This window comes from Notamacropus eugenii, chromosome 2 (genome assembly GCF_028372415.1).
Source record: "Notamacropus eugenii isolate mMacEug1 chromosome 2, mMacEug1.pri_v2, whole genome shotgun sequence".
NCBI lineage: Eukaryota > Metazoa > Chordata > Mammalia > Diprotodontia > Macropodidae > Notamacropus > Notamacropus eugenii.
Window position 1 is genome coordinate 400,337,677 of NC_092873.1, and position 25,672 is coordinate 400,363,348.

At 35.0% G+C, this 25,672-nt stretch overlaps 1 protein-coding gene across 2 annotated transcripts in view; it reads left to right on the forward strand.

Annotated features, from left to right (window-relative positions):
- Nucleotides 1–25,672, forward strand: part of CHRM3 (cholinergic receptor muscarinic 3) — a 626,574-nt gene that overhangs the window by 376,943 nt on the left and 223,959 nt on the right. Inside the window, exon 1 of one of the 2 annotated variants that reach the window (XM_072647564.1) lies at nucleotides 6,363–7,330. The exons of the other annotated variant lie outside the window; for it this stretch is intronic. The gene's annotated coding sequence lies outside the window, so the exon portion shown is untranslated. Of the gene's footprint in view, nucleotides 1–6,362; nucleotides 7,331–25,672 lie in introns of those variants that run through there. 2 annotated transcript variants of the gene reach the window in all.

Below are 25,672 nucleotides of genomic sequence, written 5' to 3' on the forward strand. Positions count from 1 at the left end.
ACTTGCCATCATGTGAAAAATCTATCTTCTTTTTAAAGTAGGTTATAAGTTTCAGTCTGCTTTTATCCACACATATTTGTACACACACACACATATCTCCTAATGGACAGATTCTCTAGGTTGTCCATCCAAAGGCATATTATAATCTATGTAACGGATAGTCTTCATCTACTTTTCCTGTGTGTTTGGTCAGGCCAAACAAACCCTTTTGAGTGGTTCCAGATTTCTTTCAGAAGGCTCAACGGTGTTTCAGGGCTTTATGTACTCAACACAATGTCAACCACAAACAGGAGCATCTGGAGGATCTCACTGCTTAGAGAATCCATGTTCAACTTGGACCCTGCGGTTCATCACCTTCATGGTGTTGGACACCTTTGGCAAGTATACATCTTGGTTGTACAACCATGCTTCATGGTTGTTTTTTCAGTTGGTATTAATATTATCTTTCTCCTCCCCCTCCCATCTTTATTTTATCCCACAATGACCCTATTGTGTCCCCTTAAAAACTGATCTCTTTAATGTACATTTGGGACCATCTGGAAGCTCTTCCTTTCATTTTTGTCTTTCATGTTATTTCTATCTATTTTATGTGTACATCTAGAACTGTCATATTAAGATCCAAATATCATCATTAAATAGGATTATTTCAGTTATGTTTTTCAAGAAATTTTGGATTATTTTGATGTGAGCACTGGAGACACCTTTTTGAAAAGATCTTTTAAATTAGCATTTTGCTCTATCAAATCAATTCTTTGTTTTGTTTTTACAATGTATAAACAAGCACAATGGAAATCTATTCTGTATATCTCCATTTTTGAAATGGCAAATGTGTGGTAAATTGTTTTATTTTACTTTTGGAAGCTTGCTTGTTTCATTATGTTGTTATTGTTCATCATTTATTTTCAAAGAGGACCAGTGACATCACAGGCGATATCTTGCATGTGAATTGGATTTAAGTGAGGCTCAGTTGCACAAAGTCTTCAACTATGCTCTCTCTTCCTGAGTCATTGAAGTCTAGTGGTAGGACAAAAGTCAGGAAGACTGGAGATAGCCCAGGATGCAATGGATGATTTTGGTGCCTTTGATGCCAAGCTCTAAGCATTCCATAGCACCTGGTTGAGCCCCCTTCATGGTGGTTGTAACAAAATTTTCTAATCTATCCATTCTACCAGGGAAAGTCGTCCCATGCTTGGAGTAGACATCCTCCTAATTCAGTCGGGCCTGTCAATTACCCTCAACCTAGTTTAACCTATCTGCAGAGATGGTTTAGCAGGACGTGTTCACTGAGCATGCTACAGCTTCTTAGAGCCACAAGTGAGAGTTGGGTGAAGGTGGACACTAAATATGGATGAGCAGTCCTGAAAAGGGCTCAGCAAGCCCTCACTTCAGTGATGTAAGTCCTCCCTGAACACCCAGTGTACCCTGATGATACCTTCACTAAGGATGTCACCAAGTTGAATGACTTTCAATGGTTTTAAAATGTTAAGAGAGCAGACCTATAGTTGTTTTTATGATCACCTATTTGGGTCATATGAACAAGGTCTGTTTATTTTTTCCACATTTTTTATTTCCTTCTCTATAACTTCTACTGGGTCTCCTTAGTCATGGATATTCTAAACATATAGCTGGAACAAAATGGAAAATATTTTCTTCTTTGTTTTCTTTCATGTTACATTTATCTATGCTATAAGTACATCTGTGATTATATAAAGTATTAGGGTCCAACTGTAGTAATTCCATCACCCTTAAAAGTGAAAACTGTTTGTTATAGTAACCTTTATGGGGCTTTTTGGTTCTATTTTTTTCTTCCTTTTGCATTCATCTGTAGTTATTTTTCTCACAAATTCCCTACGGTGACATTGCTTAGCTAGATTTCTTTCCAGGTTTTCCTTAATCAGGTTTTTCTCGCTATTGCTTCTTTCTACTTTATAAGACAATATTGTTCATATTCATTCATCATACTTCTTTATAAGATTTTACAAACAATTTTATAGTATGAACTGACCTTGGTCACTATATCTCTTCCCTTAGCAAATAAATTAAATGTTTTCTGACAGTTGTGCTATGGGGGCACTTTTTAGTCTCCTTGTTATGACATTATATTTACATTGGTTAAGCATCCATATAAAATTACTATAACCCATCCAGGTGTCATTTATGTTATGTTGTTCAACTCCCATATTTTTTTTTATTTCTAATTGCTTGATTACATTGAGAATGAGTTTCTTCTATTTCATTAGAGATTTATTTATTCTCATTCTTCTTGATCTTTATTTTGATAATTGGGTGGTATGAACATATGCAGACAGCCAGTTCAGAGATAACTATCACAACAACAAGCTTCTCCTTTTCGTCATTGTTTTGGTGTTGCCATATCCAAAGCTACCAATTATTTTCTTTAAATAAAAAGCTCCTTATGATATAAAGGCATGAGACTTCTCTATAATCTGAAAATCTTTGGCCTTTCTCATTCTTGTGTTTTTTTTCCTGAACCATGCTTTTTCCTACATTTCCCCTTTACACCATCCTTACCATTCCCCATCTTTGCATTGCAATCATTAAATATCAAAATGCATGTTGATTTAATTTGAATGGTCTTATCAGCTTCTTTGTAGAATTTCTCTACCTCTTCATCTTCAGTAATCAATTCTACACACAAATGAGTTTTTTTCATGGTGTTTATTTTACTTTATTTCATTCATTCATTTATAAGCATTCATTACTACTGCAATACTAAATGACCAAGTAAGTTACAAAATCATGCCTCTTTTTGTCTTTGGATGATCATAAAACCAAATGCAGCACTCTTCTTTGCCTCTTCTAGAAGTAGTTTAAGTCATTTTTCTATTTAAGTGCAACTTCTTTCTTCTGTTGTTGTTGTTTTTTCTTTCCTTCATGGTATATACTCTTATGCTCTAGCCTCTTCTTTCATCCTTCACTCAGACCTTGACTCCAGCTTTGTCCTGGATTCCTGGGTTTCTTGTTAGAATTCATTATAACTAATTTGATCTCAGCTGACTGCAGTATTACTTCTTTCACCTTTCCCACTGTAAAAATAATCAAATTAATACTCACCTTCCTGTAAATGAAACCTCAGTCAATTTTCCTATGTCTTCCCTAATCAAATACCCTTCTTTGGTCGCTACTACCATCAATATGTGTTGTCTTTCTCTATTAAAATCTTGGTGCCTTAAGGGCAGGACCTTCACAGATAGATAGATAGATACATAGATACATAGATTGATTGATTTATATCCTCAGTGCTTAGCACAGTGTCTGGCATATAATGAATATTTAATAAAAGCTTTTTTTCTTCATTCACTCGAATCAAGAATGTCAAAATTAATAGGAAACAGTTTCTCTAGAAATAGCCCACTCATCTAACATTCAGAGTAACAACAGTCTAATTAAAGTTTATAGGTCTGTTACCTATGTGATTCTCGTTACTATCTTTTCTTCCCTGACGTTCTTCCGTAGTCAATACAGAAGTTGAAGGGGATTTCACAAGACTAAAAGATATTGTATATTTTCTTTTGTTTCATGGGATAACATGGCCAAAAGAATCATCTTCAAGTGGCCACTGAACTGGTGTTCAGCCTCTTCATTCCTAACTTCTCTAGATATCAGAAAGAAGACTCAGCGTTGCCAAGGCTAAGCTTAAAAGGTGTTGGAAATGCAAGGATCAGGAGAGGTGAGAGGAGGCAAGAAAGCAAGAAGTGAGAGAGGGGAGGAGAAAAAGCAAGGGGAAGGATGCAGAAAAGAGGAAAGAGGTGCGGGAGGTATGTGGAGAAGAGAGGAGAATAAGGGAGGGGAAGGTACAATACCTATCTTTGGGAATCTTGCCTTCTATTGAGGAAAACAATGTGTATGCGGAAACTTTTGTTTTCAAGTTAATACTATTGGTACTAAATGCTTCACAAACCTATGGTGTTTTTATCCTCTTTAAAATCTTCTTCAATCATAAAAATACAAAATTTCTAGTACTATAGTAGATTTTATGTTTTATAATCCTATTTCCTGTTTATATAATTTTTTTCTGAGTTCTGTATATGTCCTGAGACTTAAGGGGTGAGAGATGGAGAAAAGACATAATTTAAATATTAATCAGAATCTGTGTTCTAGATTTGTGACAGTAAAAAATATTGTATCTTAGAAAATTGAAGATGATTGAAGGGTCTGACAGGCCAAATAATAGCATATAGCTATAGCTATCTATCTGTTTCTTAACCAGTTCTATGGTTTTTTTTCTTGTTGTTTTCTCTTGCATGACAAATATTTGTCAATCAAACCACAGATGCAAAAATAAGTAAGAGTATATATATATGTATCATAAAAACCACTAGTAGCTCTGGCTTTCTTCAGTTGCCCCTGGGAAAACTCTAAACAGCTCCTTTTCAGTATTTGAGATACTATAGGTGATTGAATGGCACTAAGGGAGAGTTGAAGGAATTTCTGTGGCAAAACTTTAAGTATTTCCCTTAGCTAACAATTCCATCTCCACCACATCTCTAAGTTCCAGAATCAGAGTATGATTTAACTTGTGCAAGTCCATTTTTCTTTCATGGATTGTCATGGCCAGAAAAATCAAATGTCTAGGCAGCTGATATTGACCTCTCAACTCCCTTTGATCATCAGAAAGGAGACTGTAGAATGTAGAGATGAGGAAAGGAAAAGGCAAGAGCGGAGAAGAGGGGAAGGAAGCAGAGCGGAGGGGGGAAGGGTGCTTTTGAGCAGAAAACTTTGTTTTGTTTTGCTTTGTTTTATGGCTTATAACTCGAAACTATTCAATGAAGTAAGGCGTGGTTAAGGTTGATTGCTTAAAATAATGGCGTTACAGGATATTAGAATTGACCAACAAAAATGAACTAGTTAACTCTGTGAGAGTTGGGGGGTGGGACTTGGAAGGGAGTGCTCACCATTACATTTTGTTTCCTGAAAATCTGAATTGTTCTATTATGTTTCCTACTTGACTTTTCTAGTTTAGGGAAATCATTAAATTTGAACAAAAGACTAGCTCCTTTACTTCTGTTGTATCATTTCATCTCTTGTATTGGTACTTGTTGGTTAATATTCTTTCGTGACTTGTTTGATCATGACCAGCTTCTCTGTGATAACATTTGGGGTTTCCTTGGCTAAGATACTGGAGTGGTTTTCCATTTCCTTCTCATTTTACAGATGAGGAAACTAAGGCAAACAGTGTTAAGTGACCCACCCAAGGTCACATCGCCAACTAAATGTCTGAGGCCGGATTTGAACTCAAAAAGATAACTATTTCTGACTCCAGCCCTAGCACTATGTCACCTCACTGCCTCTGAAATGACTTACTTCTTTTAATTTCATTGATTGGCAATAATCTATTTGCCTCCATTAGTTTTTCCAAAGCATCTTAATGTATAGGATCTTAGTTCTTGCTGCACTAGCTTGTAAATAGCAATATAAAATACAATTCACAATTGCAAACCAGTGGAAGGATTGCAAAACATTGTCCTCATTATATCACTTCTTTGCTGGAGGGGGGTGAAACAATTATTATCCACACTTGAAAGATGAGAAAACTCACACTAGAAGTAAAGTGATTTGCTTAGAGTTACGCAGATAATCAATATTTTCAATAGGATTCAATATCAAGTCACCCAACTGCAAGTCTAGCACTTTGCCACTTTAATACACTGATTCTAACATAGGAAAATTGGTTGTTGTCATCTGAACTTGATAATAAACATGGCAGGGGTCTTAAATGCATGGTATATTGTTACTCCCAAATTATGTCAGTGTCCTTAATCAATTGATAAATAGTGGTATTCTCTGCTGAAACACAAACTACAGAGGTGAAACATGCCATGTGGCTCATTGAACACTGCACAGAAGGTAAATGAAGTGTATATTTTCCAATTGCAATTGGAATTTTAAGTGAGTGGAAGGGAATAAACTAAGCTTGGAATTTGGAATAAATGCAGCTTGGAATGTGTCCTAGAGATCAAAGTTTATACAAGAGCTGTACAAACCTCTCAGAGTGAAGCATGACACAAGGTGAAAGTTTCCTGGCTTCCCAGCGTCATATTTAGATTTCTCTTAGACTGGGGCAGAACTATTTGACAGGAAAAAGGTGGGAAACATAGTTGAGTCATTTTGGAAGATGAAAATGAGTGTTGATAATCTATATAATAATCAATGATTGGCCAATACTATCTGACAGGAATTTATTTTTTTAGTCATGATGGTGTTCAAAAACACCACTAATGAACTCACTACTTTTACTTTCCTGTGGTTCCTGTCTCCATAGCTCCAAGAATATTTAAATATGAAAAATAATAGATATAGCAAAATGGGGGAAGGGGGTAGGGGAAGCAAAATGGGGGAAAAAAAGATCAGCTGTCTGTAGCCCAAGAGTAACCAATGGTTTCAATTGTTTCCAAAGCTGAATGAACTGGTTGATCACAACTTTTAAAGTACAGGACAGATCCAGGCACTTTTCCTTCATGTTTTGCCTGCTTTCTGGGTAACAAGCTAAGTAAAATTGGAGTGGGATTGTGAAGAGGACAGGAATTTGTAACTGAGGATCTGCAACAGGTGTTACCTAACAAACCACTTGTTTCAAAGGTAAGTTTGAGTTCACAGACTAAGCGAGACAGACACCTGCTCTGCAGGAGGTTTAACATATGCTTTGTGGTTTAGAAGAGCTGAAATGTCCTTCCATGGGAGCCTTGAGCTCTTCAAGATCTGAACAAAGCCATAATCAGAAATGCACCATGCTAAAAATCTTTGGACAAGCAACGGACAGGAAAAAGATGGGAATCCTGAGAGGGGTGTTGATTTACAGCCAAAATATTAATAGAGGAAGCCTTTAAAATCATGGAACAGAGGAAATGGACAAGATCCAGAAAGTCAGGTAACATTGTACTGGAACTTAGGTTTGGTCGTTTGATTGTGTGGAGTTCTTTTGGTGGGAGTTATCGATTCTTTACTACACATTTCACTTTACTCAATAGCTCCATGGCTTACGGTCTCATGTGAAACCAAGGTTGTGCCCCTTAATTTGGCAAATATTTATTTGCTTAACAATGAATGGCCTGTCAATGTTTATAGTTTCAGTGGTAGTTCTACAATGTTTACTGTTTCCACTGTTCGGAGCTTTCTGTACACTGATCCCTGGATTAGATTCAAAGTAAGCTGATTTTTATCAAGCCACTGGGTAATTCTGACCATTCCATCTGACAATTTTTAGTACTTTAGTGTGGCAGCTGACCTGTATATGTGGAGGATTACTGTGTCATCAGCTCCCAGAAATGTCTTTGATTGTGAGCACCCTTTCAACATGTGTCCATTGAAGGTAAGAGGCAAGGAAGAATTGTGATCTGCTCTTGAAAAAAGTTAAAGTAGGTTGGCTATAGCAATAGTGCGGTTTCTTCAGTGGAATTTGTAAGCTCTGTGTAGAAACAACAGTTCTTTAAGGAACAAGTGCATTACTGAACAATATCCTTTTGTAGCAACCTCATTTTTTTTCTTAGCCTCAACCACATCCTTCCTGTTGCCTGTGGGAAAACTGTTATTTGTATTGTGTTCTGTGCATATTCAGAACAGATTGTGTGTATTTCCACAATAAAAGGATATTGTCTGTATGAAAGGCAGCAGCAGAGGATTGCTTCTAAATACTTTTGTTTTAGAACAAGGATCGGCAGGATTTTTTTTTAAGCTCTGAACCAGAAACTGATTCCTTAAAATAGATATGGTGGCATCCTTTTATAGCAATGGTATAAGGAAAAACAATGGATATTCATCAACTGTTCTGCATCTATATTTTAACTACTTTTAGATGTGGTTCTAGGAGAGCATAATTTTATCAACAGGGATTACCAATTCAGACTAATATTACCCCCCCCCAAAATTGAGATATTTAGTACTGCTGGTAAGTAGAATCCATAATATAGGTAGGTGAAGCTAATACCACCTATATACTCCAGTATAAGCATATTTATGGTGAAAATGGAATAATTTCCCTTCCTTTTTTGTTTTTTACTTTTTGTTTGGTGGATTTTTATCATTTTTGTTTGTTTTTTATTTTCACCATTCCCTTCTTGCTAACCTTTTAGCAAACTGTGTTGTGTGCTTCCCCATCTACAGTTATTTTGCTATTGGGTTAAATGTTCAGTTTTTTTTCATTTTAATTCTTCATTTTCATAGATATGCCAAAATATAGGAGAAGCCGCACACCTTTCAGTGTGGAGTGGGAGAGGTGATACTTCACTCACTGAAATAAGGAGAATGAACAAAAATAAGATTCTCATAGCAGTTGGTACCCTAGAGCAAAAGAATTTACTTGTAGCTTACAGGGCATAATTATATAGAATTTTTGAGGTCTTTGTATATTTTCAAATCGTTCTGTCCTATCATGCCTTAAAAGTTTATGTCCTCTATGCTTTGTTTAGATGGTCACAGAGCGTGTGCTCGGGGAGTCTTCAACCAGTTTCACTGATTCTTTTTTTTTTTAGTTACAGTAAAATTCCAAAAGAGTTAGTTTGTTAAATGGAAACAAAAGTAATAGGTAGTGTAATTTAGAGATTCTGTTAACATTGTCTTCATCAGTAATTAATCAAGTGGCCTTTTATGTGACCACTTTATTTGCATAAATAAAAATTACTAGTAATTCTTTAGGCTTATTTGAATATCTTTTTATGGATAAGTAGAATATTCTAGACTGAATTACAGAGGTTTTCTTTAAGGACAATATGTATTTTTAAAATAATATTTTCTTTAACATACATATCTGGAAATGGATCTTTTGAGAAGTACTCACTTGAGATGTCACCCTCTAGTGACAAATTCTGTTTTTGTGTGTCCTGTAAAATATTTCATAGTTTTTATTTTAGTGATAAACTTAAAAAACAGATTCACTTCAGGTATTTAGAGTATTCAGATGAATAAATTATAAACCCTCTAATGCTTACGAGTCTTTCCATTGGAGATTCAGTGACAGATTTATGAAAAGAAAGAGATTTTTCTTTGAATTAATGTAAGGAAAGATATTGTCCACTGCTATGAATGACATTCATTTTAGATGCATTGTTGAATATAGATAATGAGATTGATGGCAAATGCAAAAGAAATGCCCTTATCCAGTTTAGCTTGTAATAGCAGTCACCTCTTCCTCTACTCAAATACCTCCTTAAATCTGAATTCTAGTTATTTCCAGGATTAATAAAAGCATTTGGATTAAATAGCTAGATGCCATTTATAAGACATATTTTATGTCACCCTAAAATTTTATTCATTTTGTTTGCATAGTTCCAAATTGCATTCTGAAAGGGTTGTGCAAATTCATATCTCCACCAACAATGCATTATGCCCAGCACCCTACAACGCATGCAACATTGACAATTGTCATTATTTGTCATCATTGCTAATTTTCAGAGTGTGAGGTCAAACTTCAGGATTGTTTTTGTTTGTATTTCTCCTATTATTAGTGATTTGAAGTGTTCTTTCATGTGGTTGTGCTAAATGTTACTAATCCTTAATATATAAAAAGAAAAAGAATAAGAAAATGAGCCTAATAACATAAATGTTTTGTAGTGAATTCCCCAAAATAAGAAAAATAATACCATACCATCTGACATGAAAGCAAAATGTAGCAGAGATGATAGAACACTGGATTCAGAAATTCTGCGTTCTAGTTCCAGCTCTAATGTGTATACTAATATATGTGTTTTGGGGCATGACATTTTTTTCTTTCAAATCCTTAGTTTCTTCATCTGTAAAATGAAGATGATAATATGTACTCTGCCTCTCCAAGGCTGTTGTGAATATCACATGAGATAATACAACTATATTGAAACGGTAAATTTCTCCATAAAGGCAGACTCTTGTTATGATGTAGGGACCTATACTCTGTCATCAAAGAATTTACAAGTTTTCTAGGGGGAGAGGCCTTACAAATGTGAAATAATTAAAGATCAATACAAAATAGAATATAATTAAGTGTTCATATGTATTGTACAGATAGTGAATTCTATGGGCAGCAGAAATTGAGGAGTAAGAATCTAATCAGAATATGAGAGCAGATCCAGGCTTCCTGGAGGAGGTGATATTTGAAATGATTCTTGAAAGGTACAAGCTTGAAAAGTCAAAAGGAGAAAATGCCTATCAAAGTTGTTTAAGGCATCTCAGACTATAAAGTCATAGAAGGAATTAACAAGAACTAACTTGCAAGGTCGTAGTCACAATTGTGGTTCAAGGAATAAGCATTAAAATTTAATGAAACTTACTTGATGTTCATCTGTGTAGATCATTCATTTTCTTTAATGTTTCAGCCAAAGTCTGTGGAGGAATGTTAACATTAGTTTATGCAAAACACTTTTAAAAGATGTAGTCACCTGGAAAATGCTGGGGGAAAAAAAGGGATGAAACTAATTGTTTTTCTCTCATTAAATCTGCTTTCCTTTGAATTAGTTCAACTGGATAGCCATCAGGGAATTTAAAAGGAATTAGGGAACCAATCAATGCTGTTAAAAAACACATAGTAGACTTCTTCTTAGTCATGTTATCATCCAATACTATTTCGTTTGTCTATGAAGCAAAAATCCTAAGCAATTTCCATGAATTTTTGGTATTAAAATAATACCAAATAATACCAAATAAAATAATACCAAATAAAAATCTTTCTCACAAGATATTGCCATTTTTAATGTCTCCTATGGACAATGTTAATTATTTAGCATTGTGTGTGTGCGTTGTGTGTGTTTATTCTACCATTCATTCAACAAAAATTTCTAAATTTGGACACAACTGAAATGACTCAAAGTCTATCAGAGAACACTACATGTAAGAGGTGCTTAAATAACTTTAAGTAATTGAACAAAAAAAATCCACTGTTCCCCTCCTACTGGTGTTCTGACCTCCAAAATAATACTTTCTCAACAGCCACTTCTAGGTTGCAATTTCTAACCTTTTGTCAGTAAAATAACCAAGCTTGTTCAAAGGTGTATAATAAATCAGTAAAATTCAGAATGGAGGTTTAAGGAGCAAAATAAAACTGCATGGATTTTGTGACTACTGTTGAAATTAATGAGAATTTACTTCTTCATTGTGAAATTTTACTTCTACATTTTGGACTGTTATTGAAGGGTTGAAATTACTGGCAATCTAACCTCTGGAGAAGTCAGATGTTAACTGTATTTTTTTGATGCTCGTTATAAACCTTTTGAAAATCTGTCAATATAGAAATCAAAATGACAATAATGTTATACTATGTTTTTGCTTTTTATGTATTTGTATGTACATTTTTTGTTTATTTACATATATAATGTATAACTAGATATAAATGTGTGTGCACATGCTTGTGAATTTGTATATGTGTGTGTTTGTTTATGTGTGTGTGTACACACACATTGCAAGAGAGCACTGTGGTAAGATTTGGCAGTGAGGGAGGAATCTCCATTTTTAACATATTAGGTAAAGAACTTTCCTTTCCTCGATGGTTTTCAAAAGACCTTCATATGCTGCCTTCCCACCTTTCCAGTCTTCCTGTACCTTACTTTTCTTCTCCTCTCACATAATCTGCAGTCCACTGACATTGGCTCCCCTTGCTGTTCCTCATGCAAGATGCGCATTTTCTGATTCCAGGCATTTCAGTGGACTGTTTCCAATGCCTGGAATTCTCTCCATCCTCATCTGTACCTTCCAGCTTCCCTGACTTTCAAGTAACAGCTAAAATTTCACCTTCTATAAGAATCCTTCCCTGTCTTCATTGCTTCCTGTTTATCCTGTGTATGCCTTGTTTGTACATGTTTTCTTGTTTGCATGCTTTCTCCCTTATTGGAATGAGTTCCTTCACAGCAAGGACTGTGTTGTTGTTGTTTTATTTTACCTTTCTTTGTATCCCCAGAACTTAGCACAATGCTTGACACATAGACGATGCTCAATAGATACCTGTTGACTCAATGACTGACCTACCCATCAGTACCTCCCCCCCCGCCCCAACTGCTTCAAACTTGATATTCAATCATCTATCAAAGCAGCCCGATAGTGCAATGGATATAGCACTGGGCCCAGAATCAGGAAGACTTTAGCTCAGATCTTTTCTCAAACTCTTATTAGCTGTGTGACTGTGGTTAAGTCACCTAATATTTGGTTGCTTTAGTTTTTTCATCTGTAAAATGGGTATGTTAATATCCTTAACATATCTAGACAATGCCAACCACAATGCTTAGTGGACTCAAAACTAACCAGTTGAAAGAGTGGGCAATGTTTACTTTAGAGATGGTTAGCTTTAGAGGAAATGTGATATATAAATGAAGATAACAGTTGTATGCCTTATCTCACTGCTATTGAATCTGTTCGCCTTTCTTGAGATTTCTAGTCTCTTAGCCACTAGCTATTGTCTTTGCCTTTGATCTCTTTTATGGTTTCACTTGCAGTCTCATTGATCCTGTTGAATGTTGCTAGAGAAGGTTATGAAACTATCCAACGTGAACCTCTAAATTTCTGCTATATAACCTTGGTTGGATCCCCACTGTTGCTTAGATAGTCTTCTATTTATATTAAATATTAAATCACTTATCATAGTATTTACCGTTTTTCTTCTCCACCATACATCTCGCTTCCATAATAGATGTATGGTGGAGAAGAAATATGGTAAATACCATGATAGTTCAAGTCTTACCTCTGACATGTACTGTCTATCTGACCCTGGGCAAGTCATTTAACCCTCTCAGTGCCCATAGCAACTCTGTAGTCAGTTCAAATTCTTCTTTTGATTCTCTATTACTTATAAAATACAAACAGCTTAGTTTGTCATGTAAGGCTATTCACATTGCATTTTTTTATATCCCTCTCTTTGTTAATATCCCTTGCTTCAGTTCTAAGTAGGTACTTTTTCAGTTTTATTTGTGTATTTTTTTTAATATTACAAACATTTTCAGATATTCTTCACTGTCGTGAGAGACTTCTTGTAACAAAGCAAAAAATTTAAACAAAACTAACAATCCAATGACTTCTTCTAAAATTTTATACAATATTCTACCTCTATAACACCTCCTAACTTCTAATTTTTAAATGTTTAATGGACAGAAATAGTTTTTCTCTACCCAAAAGGAAAAATGAGGAAAGAAAAAACAAATTCATTGTTACAAATAAGTATAGTCAAGTATAACTAATAAGTTTATTGACTGTAGACAAAAATATATGCAGCATGTCCCAAAAATCTTATTTAGTTTTAAATTTTAATAGCTAGAGATATTAAGTAAGATATACAGCTACACTCTACGACTCATTCTGCACCCTAAATTTGTCACCTTTGTGTAAAAGGGTAGTATGTCTTTCTGGATCCTCTAGAATCATCAGTTTATAGAATTATTCAAAATTATTCATTTTCAAAATTTTAGGATAAATTGTTCTTGTGGTTCTGCTTATTTTGCATCATTTCATATGTCTAATCTCTTTAAAAGTCTTTGTTTCCTTTTTTCTTCACAACACAGTATTTTTCAATCACATGCATCTACCACAAGTTATCCAACCATTCCTCAGTTGATGGGCATTCCTTAGGGTTCCAGGTTCTTTCTGGTACACCCCATTGTCTTTCAGTCATATGACTGAACAATATCTTTAGCATGTTACAACACTGGTTTATTGTTTCACTACTTTCTCTGTTATTGTGTTCTTTCATTTATTTTAATGCAGTAACAAATTCAATGGAGGGAGCAGTGCACTGAGAATGAGGAGGTGGGAGCTTTACTTACCCTCAGCCTATCATCAGACCAGCTTTGTAACCTTGGACAGGAGTCTGTCTCAATTTTCTTTCTATCTGAATGGGAATGGTAGTCAGTTTCTGCTCACCTCTTACTGTCTGTGGATGATGTAAGGATTAATTAATAAAGAGGTGAAAGAGCTTTGAGCTTTCGCTGACAATAAGAAAGAAAAGTTCAGAGCTCTAGTCTTTAATACAGGTAATTCCTCCTGTAAGTTCAATTTCTTCATTTTGAATCATAATTGTTACTCTTCCTCCTGCAATCTCCACAAGAATGACTATTAAAATGTTCTCTCATTTCAAATGACTGTTCCTTAATTTTTTTGCCAATTGAGCCCTCTGAAGTTCGTTGCTCTCTCTGACCTTTTTTGGTATCACCAATTGTTTAAAAGTCTCCGTTTAATTTTAAAGAGCTTTTGTGCTCCTTTTCTGTGATGCTTATTATAGGTTTTGAATCATGTACTATAAAAAGTAGTTAGCTGTATGTGCTTTTATAATGAAAGTAATTTAATTGGGCACTCTGTCTCCACAGATCAGCAAGGGTCAGAATGATTTTTTTTAAGAGTACATGAGAGAAGTATTGTGGAAGGAGAAAGCACAGTATTTTGCTCTCAGCAGTGAAGTATGTATGTTTCATTAATACCAATAGAGTGCCTAAAATCCCTTATAATGACAAACTTTGTCTGATCAACATTTTCAGTATGCATTCTAGACCAGCAGATTCTCAACCACTCCTCTTACACGCACGTGTATTGTGTGTGTAAGATATGGCCCAGAGTGGCCCAAAGACCTATTAATCATGCTAAGTAAACTATATCTCTTCACTGTATAAAGCGAATTACTTATTGTGGCTTGATTGTGGTCTGTGCTTAACTACCTCAGTACATTTGCTGACATTTGGACCCTACCCTCCCTGTTTATGGTTATAGTGCTTGAGGAGGCCATCTACAGTGAAGGCCTCCACCTCCTGTTCTTTTTTGCTCTCTTCTTAAATTTCTACAGCCTGGCTTCCAATTTCATTAGTTAGCCACCACTACTTTCCCAAAAGTTACCAATTGTCAAATTTAATTGTATTTTCTCAATCCTCATCCCTTTGGCTTCTTTGAAATCTTTAACAACACTGCCAATCACCCTCGTCTTCTTGATAATGTTTTTTCTCTGCGTTTCTGCTACACCATTCTATATTGGTTCTTTCTTATTACTTTGAACCCTCCTCAGTCTCCTTTCTTGGATCTTTGTCCAGGTTCCAACATGCTAACCATAGATGTAACCCAGTATTCTATCTAGAGTCCTCTTCTCTTCTCCCTCTATACAAATTCACTTAATGATCTCAGTACCTCTCCTATATTTAATGATCATCGCTATGCTGATGATCCTCAAATATTCCCATCCATCCCTAACCCCTAATAACCCCAGTCTCACATTCAGATGCTTCTTGGTCATCTTGAACTGGATGACCTGTAAACATTTTAAATTCAGCATGTCCAAAACTGAACTATTATTATCTTTCCCCAAATTGTTTTTCCTTCTTCCTAACTTCCCTATTACTGTTGTTAGTACCAAAATCCTAAGTCATCCATTCTTCCAACGAAATTGTCACCCTTGACTCTTCATTCGTGGTCACTCCGCATATCCAACCCACTGCCAAGTCCTGTTGATTTTTTTTTTGAAACAGCATTCATATATGCCCTCTTCTCTCCTCTGACTGCCCCCACTCTGGTGGAGAGCCTCATCATCTCATATTGGATTTTTGCAATAGTCTACAGGCCTGTCTCCCTGGGCAAAGTTTTTACCCATTCCCATCTACTCAGTTGTCAAATCTAATCTTCCTAAAGTACAGATCTGACCATCCCCATTCAATAAACTCCAGTGGTTCCCTGTTACTTCCAGGATCAAATATAAAATCCTGTTTGATTTTCAAAGCCCTTAATATCCTTTCTTCCCACCTTTTGAGTCTTTTTGTGTCATGTTCCAATTCTCCAACCTACCCCACCCCCATACAGTTGCTTAGCGATCTAGTGATACTGACCCACTTTTTGTTCCTTGCACAAGACATTGCATTTCTTAACTCCAGGCATTTTCACACACTGCCCTCCATACCAGGAATTTTCTCCATTCTCATCTTTACCTTCTAAATTCCTTGGCTTCTAAAATCCCACCTTCTACCAGAATCCTTTCTTCCCTTCTTGATTCCTTAATGCACATGTCTTCTCTCTGTTCATTTTCTCCAGTATATATGTATGTGTGCATGTGTACACACATATATACATATGTATATGTGTATATATGTATATAGTATGTAAGTATGCATATCTATCATCTATCTATCTATGTATCTATCTTATTTGTACATAGTTGGTGGCATGATGTCTCCCTCATTAGATGGAGCTTCTTAATAGAAATGACTGTGATGTTTTTTTTCTTTTTTTTGTTGTTTGCTTTTGCCCTTTCTTTGTATTCCCAGTGCTTAGTACAATGCCTGCCACATAGTAAATAGTTCATCAATATCTATTGACTGAATAACCAATCTACTAATGAGTTTCCTCCAAGCAACTAATTTTATCTGTTCATATACACTCATCTTTCAAAGCTGCCAGGTGGCACGGTGGCTGGGCCTGGAGTCAAGGAGACTTTAGTTCAAATCTGGCCTCAAACATTTACTAGAGAAGTGACCTTGAACTGTTTGCCTCCTGTTTCCTCTTCTATCAATGAGGATAACTACACCTACCTTGTCATGAGTATCAGATAATATATCATCATTATCAACTTTATTACCATTATTATTATATCAACTGTTGGCTCACCAAAGAAACCTTCTTCAATTCCCAAACTAGAACTGATTTATCCTGCATTTGATTAAATTTATATTCTGTTGATCAATGTACATTTTCTATTTCTCCTAGATGTTGTTAGAGAAGAACTGTATGTTGTTTTTGAATCTTCCCCAGGACCTAGTAGGCACCACATGGTCATTGCTTAATAGGACAAAAAAAAATCCTTCCCTATGCCTTGAGGAGATGTGTAGGTAGAGATGATTTTCATAATTTACTTTCTTTTCATCATAATGACAATAAGATTGTTGGATAAATCACCATGCCACCCATTATTGATATCTGCTGCAAAATCTCTGCCATCTTCTTTCTTCCATTGTGCAGATAGATATTGTCATTCCATTAAAATCTTTGTTCTTAGTTTTCTGTATCACATTCAGTTAGAATTAGGTTGGATGTTATGCAATAAGACAATGATTCAGAACCAAGTTCTGTGTGAGAGCTGTCTAACATATCAATTAGGACATGTCTCCTGTGTGGCTGAATGACTCTAGTGGGAGGTAATGTAGCCATAAGGGTTAGGAAGAAAAGAACTGGGCCTGAGCACACCCCAGGACTGTTCTTAAGCTTCTCTGGCTCATAGTGTGATACTGAACAAGGCATTTTAGTGACATGATGCCTCAGTCTTTTAGAAAGCCATAAGAATTGCTCACACATGTGTTAAAAAATCACCTAGCAAAATATTTGAAATAATCTCAAGCTAAGATCTATAGGCTCTGGTACAAGTCTGTATAATACATCTTGAAGTATTGCTAAGTTACTATCAATGATGCTAAAACCCATAACTCTCGGTCCCTTCCCTCCAAGCCCATATTACTGGTTGTAAACAAATTTCTTGGATGGCTCTTTTGTTCTTGGTGATACCTGTTAGCAAAAACTGCCTCTCACTTTGGAAAAGAGCCTCCTGAGTCTCTCATTTCTGAAAACTAGACTCTTTTCTGTCTAGTATTCTTATTTCTTAGTAGCAGTTAGGGATTTAATATCTCAAAAGTTATTGAAGTTTTTAATATTTCTTCTTCATACTCAACCTGTGGTGGTTCTGCTTTAGCTCACCAAACAGCTCACTATTCAGATGTGTTCTTTTAGCCAAAATATGGCACTAATGTTTGTGGGGAAAATTTTGGACTATTTCAGCTTATTTTAGATTATAACAAGTATATTTCCTTTTTTGAGGCAATACTCTTTACCTTATTCTTGACGAGTATGGATGGTACAACAACAGTAAAAGTAAAAATCAAGAGTATCAGGTACATTTTGTCTTCAACCTTCAAGAGGAAGGCTTCATCTTCCCTGGACTCATGAAAGTCTTTCCTTGCTCTTTTCAGCACACGTGCAGGCTAACTCAAATCTACAATTCTTTGATGCCTAGAGGCTTGATCTTCTAACTTTTTGAAACTCACAAGGTTCAAATCTCTTTAATCTTTACTTAAAATGAAAGAACAAGCACCAAAGCAGGCAAAGGAAAGATGTGTATTGTTACAGGCCCCCAAGTAACTTCCCTGGGTAGAAAATCCAAGGTATCTACCCTTACCACATTTTCTCTCATTGACTCTGGGCACTGGCATATTTTTAAGGCACTCTCAATTCTGGCTAGCCAGTCAATCAAAAAGACTTTTCCCAACTGTATTTAGTAAACTAATCATGTGATTATGGAAAATCTACGTATATTAGTTTCTCCAAAGCTATTACATTATATATCATATTCCAGAGTCAGAATCCCCAGCCTCTCCATGTGGAAGATGACCTCAGAGGCAATCTCTACATGTGCCAATTCTCATGATACAACTAAAGTCCTACTATGTGCAAAGTACTATTCTGGGTGCCCAAGATAAGAAGGCAAAAGTAAAATAACAATGTACCTCCTCTTCCCTCCTCAAGGAGTTCATATTATCTAAGCAAAAGTTCATCATTTTTGCACTTATTGCTTATAAACAAGAAATTCAGTCAGTCATAGAATATCAGGGTAGAAAAGATTCACACTAGCCTTTAATCCAACTCAGTGCTGAAAAAAAAATCCTCTATTATATGACTGGAATATGTTAATTTATACCTGAAAATCTAATCTGTGATCTATATACTTAACAAATGTAAAACCAACCTTTTATAAATTTCTTGAAATAGAGCTCTAGAAAACTAGGTTTGGATGAAGCTTATTGGAATTCATATGGAAATACTTGGCTATGCCTTAAGCCCAAATCACTCTGGCAGTCCATGATTAAGTCCCAGCTCAAGTCTCTGTCGAGCATTGTTTGGGTTTGGCTGGCTCAGAGTAAGTATAAATAACAGTTGTTTCTGTTCAGGTCAGAAACCTTGAGGGACTTCCCCTCCCAGATTGATTTTTTTTTTTTTTTTGTGGATAAAAGAAGTCATCTTTTGCTTCATTTCTTACCTAGCCTTAGTGACTGAATGAGTGTTGCCTCAGACACACTGAGACTCGGAAAGACCTTACCTTATAAAAGCCAAGGTTTCCCACTACATCCAGGGCTATCTCCAGTCATAGTGATCTAAGTCTTGCCACTGGACCCAGAGGGTTCTAAAAGAGATATTGAAACTGATGACTGTGCACATCCCTGCATCATTTAAATCCAATTCACTTGCAAATTCACCTTCCTCATATCATTGGTCTCCTTTAAGAACGAAGGACAAACAACTACAACACCAGACTTTACTTAAAGACCTCTTATGAGGTCTCTCATGAATGTGCTCCCAAGACAACACATTCTGCTTTTGGATAGCTGTAATTGTTAGGAATTTTTTTCTTACATCCAACTTTTAATGTAAAGAATTTTGGAAAGGTGTGTGTGTGTGTGTGCGCGCACGCGCGCATGTGTTAGAGAGAGAGAGAGAAAGAGAGAGAGAGAGAGGAGGGAGGAAAAAATAGACAGATATATGGAAACCAAAATAATATGTTTGGAAATTTTATATATTTTCTACTACAAAACTCCTTTTTTAAAATCTGTTGGCAGGTAGCACTTGTATAATTTATAGCATTTATTTTGAGTTTTGATTCAGATATAATTTTAGAAACCTTTGTCTAACCTATAAATAAACCATTATGATTGCTCAAAAAAATCTAGGATAATTTTCATGCATTGAAATAAATTGATTGACTAAACGATAGCACAAAGCTGAGAATAAGATAATATACTTAGCCAAATATGCAGTGGCTTACACTTTTAAAACAAAAGAGGAGATGACCTATATTTCCGTCTCTTAAAGAAATCATCTGCCCAGTTCCCATACTGTTGAACTTTCTTTTTAAAGGAAGAAAAAACTCTTCCTTTACTCCTTTACTTCATTATCTTTCAGAATGATCAGATGCCATACAATGTTGGCAAAATTTAGACAGCAAATTATATACATACTCAGTATGACACTTTTTCATCTGCAAGAGACTTAAAGAAATGAATGCCTCACTATCAAGGTTATATTCCCTAAGGTTTTGACAATTTGTGAAATAACAGTTCTTCTCAGGGTTGATAGGCTTTCAGCTTCCTCCTATCCATGAATGATTTAGTTGGTGGTAATAATAACATAAACCAATATTTCAGTAAATCCAATTCAGTTATTTTTACTTGTAGTTGCTCTGTAGTTTTAATTCTCAGCTTCATTTCATATAAGGTAAAAAGATCAAAATGCCATCTTTAAACAAGTGGTACTTTTAGTAGCTATTATTTTCACTTCTCATAGATTTCTTTGCTTAAATATCACTTTATATTTTTACATTTCAATATTTGTCTATATTTCCCTGTGCATTCTCAAATATGTGTAAATTGACACCTCATTTACCCAATTCCCAGTGTTGTTCTAAGCATTTGTGATTGGATACAATAATAAATGTCCAAATCAATTCACTGAAGATATAATTTTGTTTTCTGTATTCGTTATATCAGAGATGATACACGTGTTGCCTTTTTTGTTGTCTTTGTCACATCAACAAATGAATCTATTTAAAGCACCATAGTACAATAAGGAAAAAATTTTGATTTTGAGATCAAAGGATCAGAAATCATATTTTCTATAAGACACTTCTACTTTTGTGCCTGTGGTCTAGCCACCACCTTCCAGCTCTTAAATTGGTATCCTATGATCCTATTTAAATAGACCATGAAGAGAAGAACCCTTCTAAACAAAACAGTTTCTTTGAGAAGATCTATATGGATCATGAGTAAAAGAAAAGGGGATTGATAAATAGAAGAAAACATGTAGAACTAAGCTCTTTTTTAGTAGACCCTAGAAAAGACAATTTTCCCCAAAGATGTCAAAATATATTGTGACCAATGAGGAGAAGAATGCGTTAAAAATGGAAAAGGAGGTTCAAAAGTTCACTGAGAAAATAGTATTTTAAAAATTAGAATGGAATAGATGGAAGCTAATGACTTTGTGAGAAATCAAGAAATCACAAAACAAAACCAAAAGACTGAAAAAATGGAAGATAATATGAAATACCTCACTGGAAAAACAACTGACCTGGAAAACAGATCTAGGAGAGACAATTTAAAAATTATGGGACTACCTGAAAGTGATGATCAAAACAAAAGCCTAGACATCATCTTTCATGAAATTACCAAGGAAAACTGCCCTGATATTCTAGAGCCAGAGGGCAAAATAAATATTGAAAGAATTTACCAGTCACCTCTAAAAGAGATCCAAAAAGAGAAACTCCTAGGAACATTGTAGCCAGATTCAAGAGTTACCAGGACAAGGAGAAAATATTGCAAACTGCTAGCAAGAAACAATTCGAGTATTGTGGAAGTACAATCAAGATAACACAAGATCTAGTATCTTCTACTTTAAGGGATTGAAGGGCATGAAATATGATATTACAGAAGTCAAAGGAACTAGGATTAAAACCAAGAATCACCTACCCAGCAAAACTGAATATAATATTTCAAGGGAAACAATGGTCTTTCAGTGAAATAAAGGACTTTCATGAATTCTTGATGAAAAGACCATAGCTGAAAAGAAAATTTGACTTTCAAACATGAGAATCAAGAGAAGCATGAAAAGGTAAACAGGAGATAGAAATCATAAGGGATTTACTAAAGTTGAGTTGTTTACATTCTACATGGAAAGACAAAATTTGTAACTCCTGAAACTTTTCAGTTTCTGGGTGGTTGGTGGGATTATACAAATAAACACACACACATACATACATATGTGTATATAGAGAGATACAGGGCACAGGGTTGAATAGGAAGGGATCATATCTAAAAAAATAAAATTAAGAGGTGAGAGAGGAATATATTAGAAAGAGTAAGGGAGAAATGGATTAGGGCACATTATGTCTCATAAAAGAGTCAAGAAAAAGTCTTTTTAATAGAGGGGAAAAGGGGGGAGGTGAGAGGGAAAAAGTAAAGTTTACTCTCATCACATATGGCTCAAGGAAGGAATAACATATACACTCAATTTTATATGAAAACCTAACTTACAATGCAGGAAAGTAGAGGAGAAGGGGATAAGCAGGTTGGGGGGGTGGGGATGATGGAAGTGAGGACAAATGGGAGGAAGGAGCAATTAGAAGTAAACACTCTTGGGGAGGGACAAGGTCAAAAGACAGAATAGAAAAATGGGAGGCAGGATAGGATGGAGTGAAATATAGTTAGTCTTACAAAACATGACTATTATGGAAGTCATTTGCAAAACTACACAAATATAGTCTATATTGAATTGCTTGCCTTCTCAGTGGAGATGGGTGGGGAGGGAGGAAGAAAGAGAAGTTGGAACTCAAAGTTTTAGGAACAAATGTTGAGTATTGGTCCTGCATACAAATGAGAAATAAGAAATACAGGTAATGAGGTATAGAAATTTATCGTGCCCTACAGGATAAAAGAGAAGATGGGGATAAGGAAAGGGAAAAATGTTAGAAGGGAGGGCAGATTGGTGAAAGTTGTAATCAGAATGTTTGGCGTTTTGAGGTGGGCACAGGGGAGATATGGGGAGAAAATTTGTAACTTAAAATTTTGTGGAAATGAATGTTGAAAACTTAAAATAAATTAATTAATAATTAAAAAAGAAATTTCTTTGTTTAGAAGGGCTATTCTCTTCATGGTCTATTTAAGTAGGATCATAGGATTTCAAATGTAGAGCTGAGTAAAAGAGCATAGACAGTTTTATAACTTTTTCAGCTTAATTCAAAATAACTTTCCAGAATAACTTGATCAATTTACAGCTCCTATCAATAGTATGTCAATCTGCATGCTTTCCCCCATTTCCTCTAACATTTTTCATTTTTTTAACATTGTCAATTTGAAAGGTAGAATTGTCTTAATTTTTATGTCTAATTATTTGCATATTTCCATATGTCTACATATAGATTGAATTTCTTCCCTTAAGAAGGGCCTGTTCATATTCCTTTGACCACTTTTCAGTTATCTTATATATCTTGGAAATGAGACCTTTATCAGAGAAACTTATTGCAAAGATTTTTTTTTCTATTTAACTATTCTGTTTCGATCTTAGCTGTATTGACCTTGTTGGTACAAAGACTTCTTTATTCCATTTTAATTTGTTATCCTTCTTATTTGTTATTTGTTAATGAACTCTTTCTTATCTAAAGATCTGAGAAATCAACTCTTCTTTGCCCCTCTAATTTGATTTTTTTAGAGGGAATTTTGAAAAAAATATGATGTTTTATATCTAGATCATCTATCCATTTGGAGTTTTATCTTCTTATGTCATATGAAGTATTAGTATACACCTGATTTTTGCCAGATGCCCAGTTTCCCCAATTTTTTTTTTCAAAGATTCTTTGCCCAGTAGCTAGAGTTTATTAAACACTAGACTTCTGACTTTGTTTGTTACAGTATGCTGTGAACTAAATTTGTTCCATTGGTTGATCTCTCTATTTTTTAACAAGTAGCAAATTGTTTTGGTAATTCCTCTTTTGTAAAATAGTTTGTGATATGGCACTGGTAGTTCCCCTTTCTACTCTTGGGAAATTATTTAATTTGACATTTCTAGCCTTTTGTTCCTCCAGATAAATTTCATCATTATCATTTCTAGTTATATAACATAATTCTTTGGGAATTTGACTGGTTTAGTATTAAATAAATAAAATAATTTAGACATTAGTGTTATTTTTATTACATTTTCTCAATTTACTCATTAGCAATTAATATTTGTCCAGTTATTTAGATTTGTATTTACTTCCATAAACAGGATTTTGCATTTATATTAATTTAGTTCTTGTGTGTATCTTATTTGGTGGTCATAAAGGAGGTAAATATACTATTGATTTTAGTCATCTTTCAAAATACTTGTCTACTTTAAATGCAGTAAAACTTCTTTTAAATGTCTTTATCAAAAGAGGTCATGACAAAACTGTTTTCCCCCAAGTATAAGTTTGGTTTGATTTGGGATGAAATAAATGCAATAAGGAAGCTAGACTATCTAAGCAATAAATAAAGTTATTCTTTGGCTAGTGATATAATGTGCTGACACTTTTTTGACCAGCTGTTGTACTCTGGTTATAGACCAAGGGTATCCAGGATGCAAGGTCAAGGAAATCCTGGTATCTGTATCTTTGCCCAGCACAACCTTCAGACACAGCTGTTGTATTTTTTACTTGTTCTCAAATTTCTAGACTCTGCTTAGTTCATTTGCATAGAGTTATCTTTGGAATGTTGATTCTGCTCTTTGTTCTTGGGGAAACACCCCTATAGGATGCAGTCAGAGTGTGTGCCCCTCAAAAGCCTATGCTGCCAGTTACCTTACTATATCATTTTTAAAGCAGCACATTGGAATGAAGGGCTTCTGTCTCTGAATTACTGAGACCATACAGCATGTTATTTCTGTAAGGAAGGCCTAGAGGACTGCACTCCAGAGACCTTGTGCTCTTGCAATAGTGAGAATCCATTCCAACCCTGAACCCTACCCTCACCACTGACAATTCCTGTGTAAACTGTGGATCATTGCCCTCTATAAATGTGTTCTTGACCCTCAGGAGGAAGTCAGGGATAACCGACGTGAGCCTTTCATTTACTCTCATGCTGTTGCTATTGTAGTGGTACTGGTAGTGGCTAAATTTTTTTTATCAGTGCTGCTGATAGTGGTACAATACCTGATAATAATTTTATTATTATCATTATTATTAATTGATATTTACATAGCATTTTATAAAGTTTGACGGATCCCTTACATGCATTATATCACTTAGGCTTCAACACATACTGGGCAGATGGGTACTAAAACTGTCAGTGTGACCATTTTATAGAGGAGAAAACTAAGATTCACAGAGGTGAAGTTATTTGCCCAGAATCACACAGCTACAAGATCTGAACCTAGGTCTTTTATACTCCATTATGCTTTCCCATGCTGTCACTCTTTTGAAACTCCCTCCCTCTCTCTCTCTCTCTCTCTCTCTCTCTTTCCCCCCTCTCCCTCCCTCTCCACAGACACGTATATATGCACAGATATACATATTGTGTGACCACATATACATACACATATACATATATGTATATACATATTTTATGTACATACAGAAGATCAAAACATATCAAAATTTAATTTTGTTTAGTCATTAGATTGTAAAATTCTTATTTATCATTTATGTCCATGACCATTTCACTACTATTTTTAAAAATTTCAAATTTAAACAATGATATTAAACAAGCAGAGTTGATATGTTTTATGTCCACTATGAATGATAGATTTATTCAAGATTATTCCATAGCATTGAAGCCAATGAGAATGAGACTAATATTGATTACCATATACTTTGCTTTGTATTTTGTATTTACAACTACACAGATTTCCTTTAAAAAAAAGGTTAATTGTCTATCTTATTGCTGTTTCTGTTCCATGATAGATAATGCCAATGAAATTCACATTTCTAGTACTATTTTGGCATTGTTGTTTTGTTTTATTTCATTGAATATAATAAGATAGAATGTAATCACTTGAAATAAAGATGCTTGAGAAAAACAGCTATAACAGAATCCCCTTAAAAACATTCCATTGGATAAGTGGAATAATTGGTTTTCAATTCTTAATTTAATTTTCCCTTAGCTGTCTGCCAAAATGGTGAGAATAGATCACATAAAATATTTACATTTGCAGAGAGTTGCCCTCACTGCTAGAATATTAATCAATCAGAAAA